The sequence below is a fragment of the Azolla caroliniana genome, unplaced genomic scaffold (genome assembly GCF_043228905.1).
Source record: "Azolla caroliniana isolate FFs.n. ecotype wild unplaced genomic scaffold, voAzoCaro1.0.p SCAF_11, whole genome shotgun sequence".
In the NCBI taxonomy this organism is placed as follows: domain Eukaryota; kingdom Viridiplantae; phylum Streptophyta; class Polypodiopsida; order Salviniales; family Salviniaceae; genus Azolla; species Azolla caroliniana.
In genome coordinates, this window is record NW_028230446.1 from 5,941,698 (window position 1) to 5,948,777 (window position 7,080).

Below are 7,080 nucleotides of genomic sequence, written 5' to 3' on the forward strand. Positions count from 1 at the left end.
GTAAAACAAACATGTATTTCGCGAAAACAGTTAAATAAATTTGTTTGAGAATCAATTTCTTGTATACAGCCAGTAGCTAATTAGCTGTCAGTAGCTAATTAACTGTTAGTAGCTAAATAGTCATCAGTAGCTAATTAGTTGTACATATGCAGCTAATTAGTTGTCAATAGAACCATGTACAACAGTATGCCATGGAACTTGTAGCTACAAGTAGCAATTACCATCTTTTCGTGTAAAACAAACATGTATTTCGAAAATACAGTTAAATAAAGCACTAGCATGAAATCAACAATCTGCAACATATTCCTCAAATTACACAGTAGATAAGTACAATGGGAACAAGTAATTAAATTCTTCATTGAATAATGTCATCTCTTTACATATTTATAAATTACCATTGGAAATGTCTACAAATCTCCTATAAACAACTAAGCTCTTGCTAGTCAGTGGAACGAGTCTACATATATTATCTGCATATCGAGCTCGGTATGGAGTCTACAACCATGCACCTAGTTGGCAGCTCACTATTTGCACCAGGTACTGTTCAGGCATTTCCTCGAGTAGAATGAGACAACATCTTTGAATATTGAAGTAGTGCCGGAATTGTTCTGTATCCAAAATCAATGTGTTTTCGGCATTATATTCAGGCCAAGTAGCCCAAAAATCAAAAAGTCTCTTGAATCTTGCAACTTCCATTTGCTCACAATTTTCTCGTGGCCATTGACCTTTAAAATGACTTCACCATTTTGGGAAGAATCTCGCTAAACACTTCCACACATCTGATTTTGGTTTTTCACTCCAAATAAACAAATCAAAGTATTGCCAATCCCACTCTAGAAATTGATTCGCGTCCCTCCTTGGCTGCATATATCTCACACTCATCAAGACTTTATCAAGCTCCAAGATCAAGGCTCTTCTTTCGACTTCTAGCGGTTTAGGTTTCCATTCCTGAAAATGAGCCGTTGTTACACCATTTTCTGGTAGGACACGATCAATCTCAATTAGCTCAGGTTCCTCCAACACAATTGGCGTCCTTTTCCTCTTCAAACCCCTAGTCGACTGTGTTGGTCCTGGCTTCACATTTTGGTGCTCTTGTTTTGTCGACTTAGTTATCAATCCTTGGATTACCTCGGTGCATGTAGCTACTGATCTGCTCGATATCAGTCCACTGGTATCACATGTTGCATCTATCTGCAACAACAAGTCATCCGTGCAACATGTTGCACCTACCTGCAACATCAAGTCATCCGTGCAACATGCTTGATCAACTTGTGTGACCAGATCACTTGTGTCAGTTGCTACATCTACTTTCAAGATGGGGCCCTTTAAACACGCCGCAACATCAACAGTATCCATAGTGCCATCGGCCTTACGAGCAATAGAATCAAACCCTTTAGACTCTGCAACATCAGAAAACACCAACATATTCACACTCACAAAGTAACTAATAGTCTCACAAAACAACATAATGAACATCAAAGAGTTTCAGTCATAGAACAACACTCTTCAAATTATCTTGGAAAAACATCATAGAGTTCCATTACATAATGTGGATCAAGCAACAACCAATCTGAGGTTTTACTTGTCCAACAGGATAGTAAAACTTCATAAAACCCTAGCAAAATCCCTAAGCTAACAATCATATCAAACTAAACAGTATTTCGCTCCACTACGTCTAGGACCCTTGACCGAGTAACTGGTCTTGTTCCCGATCGTGGCCCCTTCTTCAGCCTTTTTCTAGTCGGTTGCCCATTTAGCCTTGCTTCTTTCACCAATGCGCAAGTGTGTCCTCCTCCGACAACCTTCCCATCGCCTCAGCAACTAATTGCACATCAGTTGTTTCTTGCGCTAGCTTTTCAAGTACAGAGGGATCTGTTTGGACATTTTCAGTAGTTGGGCTCGGTGGGGTGGAATCAAGGTCTTGAGATTCGAAGAAATGTTGCATCAAGTGTTCAAAAACACTCTTGTTGTGAACCTCAGTTTGACATGTTGTTTCCACTATTTCATGGCATTTCACATTGTTGCCTAATTTAGTACAATGTTCCAAAAGAATAGGGTGGAGCTTATCTGAAGGAGATGTGATAGCAGGACTCTTACTTTCAGCCACGTTGGCAACTATCTCCTCATTTGTTGCAGCGTCATCAGCACCAGACACATCATGTGTCGTCCTTAATCCACAAGATTCTACAATAACATGGCAACTATTTAGGATAGCTAATTAGCTACTTTACTAAACTATGGTAGTAGCTAGGATAGCTAATTAGCTAGTACGACAGCTAATTAGCTACTTGTTGAGAGACAAGCTCAACATCGGCCGGATCGGCTGAAGAAGCCGAGGATCGGATTGGTTGGGACCGATCGATTAGGCCGAATGCGTAAACCGGTACGCAGACCGGTGTGTAGGTAGGGCTGGATCGGTGCGTAAACCGGGAGGCCGTTAGGGAAGATATTCCATCAGGAATATATTTGGGAGTTAGTGTAGGAGCTCTTAATGAGCATTGAAGTACTGTCAGTACTTCGGTCAGTCCTTCTAGGACTTGTATAAAAGTGTTCATTGAACACACATATGTATAGAGTGTGGTGAATAGAGATTGTGTATTTTTTTTAATATACCTCTTGTGTTTCTCTCTCTCTCTCTGTCTCCCTCGCGTATACTGCGTGAGCTCAAGCTCTCCTTTAAACCTGAGTTTTCTTCCTTCTGTTCGGTCTTCATACTTGCTTCCGCACGTTACTTTTTACATGGTATCAGAGCGTGAGGTTTGAGAACCTCTCTACAGCCGACACAGCTTGACGAAGAAGAACAAGAAGAACGATGGATAGAGGCATGGCGAGCTCGCTTCCAACAGAGAAGCTCGATAGAACCAACTACACGTCTTGGTCCTACAAGATGCACCAGTACGTGCTCGGGCACGGCTACTAGAGTTATGTCGAAGGAGCTAATGACGCAGCACCCGAATCGACACACAGAGACTTTCCGTCGTGGGAGCAATCAGCGAGCAGGGTATTATACTGCTTCGCGTCGTGTGTGGGCGAACAACTATTGAGCTATGTTCGGGATGCAAAGACGCCAAAGGGTGCGTGGGAAAATCTGAAGAAGATTTTCGCCGCGAGCACCACAACTAGGAAGCTTCAGCTCCGACAGGAGTTGAGCAACCTACGACAACGCGACTTGTCGGTGGCGGACTATACCTCAAAGATCAAGGATATCTGCGACTCCCTCGCCTCCATAGAGGTGAACATCGAGGAGAGCGAGATGGTCCAGATTTGTCTCGGAGGTTTGGCGTCGAAGTTCGGAGCGTTCCAAACGGCTGTGTGTACCCAGGAGAATACGCCGTCCTTTTTCGACTTACAGGCAATGCTCCTGGTAGAGGAGAACCACGTGGGTGCGTCTACAAGCACGCACACCGACAACAGAATGCTGTACACGGAGGGAGATAGTCTCCGCGGACGTGGAGGACGAGGCGAGTCGACGCACAATGGAGGTGGCCGACGAGATCAAGGAAGAAGGCACCGAAGTGATGCCGACAGCAACTCCGAACCCTCCGAAAACTAGGGGAGTCGAAGCGATGAGAACTGGCAAGGGAAGGAAATTGCGGAGTGCTGGTACTGTGGCAAGAAAGGCCACAGGGAAAGTGAGTGCTGGAAGAAGCGCGCCGATTCGGAGAGAACCGGTTCCGGAAACAGCTTCGGACATACCAACAAGCGAAATCGGCAGCGATCGCACTACGCCGAAGACTCCGGGAGAGCCGGAGAAGGGTCTGCCTTCGTGACGAGACACGAAACAAACTCAATGAAACGGACCACCCCGAGATCGGATGAGGTGTGGTACGTAGACTCCGGCGCGTCAAACCACATGACGAGCCATAAGGAGTGGTTCTCGTACCTTGAAAAACCGATACAACCTGGAGTAGTCGCAACTAGAGACGACACTCCACATCCGATCGCGAATGTCGGAGAAGTTCCCCTTAGCCATGTCGGGCAGAAAGGGAAACTCATGAACGTGTTGCACGTTCCGACAATCCCGAAGAACTTGGTCTCAGTCGGACAGATCGTCGACCAAGGGATGGAGGTTCGGTTTACACACCTCGGGTGCTTCATTGAGGAAGAAGGCCATGTGATTGCGCAAGGGTGCAGAGACGGGAGGATGTTCATCCTCGATTCCACTGACGGCGGCACCGCAATGTTCGCGAAGGGACAAATATCCGAGTCGGACATCGACTTGTGGCACAAGCGGATAGGCCACGTCAACTACCAGCGGCTTCAAGATCTGCAATCGAAACAGGTAGTGTTCGGATTGCCCAAATTTAGTGGCCAAAAGGCACAAATTTGTGAAGCCTGCCAGCTCGGGAAGCAACACCGACTTCCTTTCCCCAACGAGCGAAACCGGAGCCGGAACAAGCTCGACCTTATACACTCCGATGTATGGGGGCCGGCACAAAACGTTAGTCTTGGCGGGAGCCGATATTTCGTCTCCTTCATCGACGACCACACGCGGCACACGTGGATCTACCTCATTGAGAGGACGAGCGAAGTCTTCGACTGTTTCCGGGACCTCAAAGGGTTCGTGGAAACAGAAACAGGACGAAAGATCAAGTGCCTGCGGTCGGATGGCGGGAAAGAGTACTTTTCTGGTCAATTCAACGGTTATCTACAACAAATGGGAATTCGGCGCGAATTCAGTTGTAGATACACGCCAGAGCAGAACGGCGTGGCCGAGAGGAAGAATCGGTCAGTTGTGGAAGCGGCACGACCAATGCTGGAGGAGAAGAGCTTGCCCAAGTTCTACTGGGCCTAGGCGGTAAGGACCGCGGTATACATCCAGAACCGGATCGGAGACAGAGTGTCAGCGCACGAACTATATTTCGGAACGAAGCCGAACTTGCGACACTTGAGGGTGTTCGGTAGCATTGCGTATGTGCATGTACCGAAGGAGAAAAGGAGGAAGCTAGACGCAAAGGCCGAGAAATGCATCTTGGTCGGTTACTCGGACGAGCAGAAGGGTTATAAGTGTTATAACCCTCGCACCAAACAAGCGCGTGTTAACCATGACGTTGTGTTTGACGAGTCCGCATCCTGGTACCAGCCCCCAACTCCGAACCCCGACTCCAATCCGAGTTCTGACGATGAGGTCAGTGAGGCCGAGATGCCTCCGGATGAGCCCGAAATCGAGACCCGCAAAGAGAGTCCGATTTCACTCCGTTTAAGTGGACCGATTGGACGACTGTGTCGGTACGATCAGTCCGATGAAGAGCCGGCGAGTAGTGGAGACTCGGTCGTGCATTCCCCGCGCAGGAAGTCGAGGAGATGGCTTACGCGCAAAGAGAAAGGGAAGAAGAAGGTGTTGGATTCCGACACGGATAAGAATGAGTCAGACCGACGCGAGTCCGACTCTGAGGGAACCGGTGACGGGTCTTTAAAGGTGAAGACCGCGTCGACCGAGAAGGCCTCGACATCGGCTAATGTGAGATTACGTCGATCTACCCGCCAGAAGAATCCTGTTTTGCGGTTCGGATACAACGAGTACATGGCGCATCATTATGCATACATGACCCGTGTAGCGGAAGTGCATGAGCCGGAGAGCTACGCAGAAGCAGCTAAAGACGCGAATTGGCGTTCCGTGATGGAGGAAGAGATGCACGAATTGGCGGAGAACGAGACCTGGGACCTGGTTGACGCACCAACAGGGGTAAAACCGATCGGGTGTAGGTGGGTGTACAAGGTCAAGTAGAACACCGATGGCTCGGTCAACCGGTACAAGGCTCGGCTAGTGGCAAAGGGCTACGCGCAGAAACACGACATCAACTACGATGAGACGTTTGCGCCGGTCACGAAAATGACGACCGTCCGTGTTTTGCTCACAGTAGCTGCGGTGAAGGGGTGGCACTTACATCAGATGGATGTAAAGAATGCGTTCCTACAAGGTGACCTTGAGGAACAGGTGTACATGGTACAGTCCCCCGGATTTCACTCTAGAATGAACTCCTCGGCAGTATACCGATTGAAGAAGTCCCTTTACGGACTGAAGCAAGCCCCGCGTGCCTGGAACGCGAAGATCACGCAACAACTGCGTCGGATGGGCTTCGTCACGTCAAAATCGGACTCTTCCCTGTTCATCCGGAAAGGTCGACTCGGACCGGTTAGTATTTTACTATATGTTGATGACTTGGTCATCGCCGGCACCGACCTAGGTGAAATCGACCGCGTGAAGCTCCAGCTTGCGGCATCGTTCGACATGAAGCATCTGGGGGACCTTCATTACTTCCTCGGGATCGAAGTGATCCGTACCCCCGAAGGCATATTGATCAGCCAACGTCATTACGTGCTGAGTATGCTCTTCAAATTCGGGATGGCCGACAACTTATTAGCTACAGTATGGTATACCTGTTAGTTTTCTCCACTCATTTGGTAGAGCTGTACTGCAATCTCCCAAACAGAATTCAGCAATTCGACAGGCATATTGAAAACAAAGCAGATGGTATGTGTGGTTGCATGGTTGTAGGTGAACCAACAAAGACGCAGTTTTGTCCTCCACACCTAACCCGCAAGTGATGCAACATGCTTGAACTGTCAATAAATCATTTTCTGGTTCTCCTTCATTTGGCAAGGGAGCAAGAATTTTTAGGTCCAAATCCTGTCTGCTCCTTACCATTCCCTCCACAAAATGTAGCTGCTTCTTAAGGTAGCTAACTACCTGTTCTTGATTAATGTATTGTTCCTTCAACGCAACAGAGAAATTTACCAATTAATTATTCCTGTTTGAGAAAGATACACCAACTTTGCTCAAGAATCGTTAACTTACTTGAAGCTTTTCCAAATTGTAATCTGCAACAGTATTTACACCTAGAAGGTCCAGGTTCATTGAAAGAACCTGGATCTCTATTTGCAGTTGTATTTTACGCTAGGGATCCAGTGGCCCCTCTAATTCAAGCTCCTATTGCGCAACCTATTCCAGATAATTCTTGATTAGCACATTTTACCCTTAAAGTTATTTATAACACAATCACATACGAGCAAAACAATAGTTACCTGAATCTTATTTCTAATCGTTGTAATAGCTAAAGTAACTTTGCTCTCCATTGT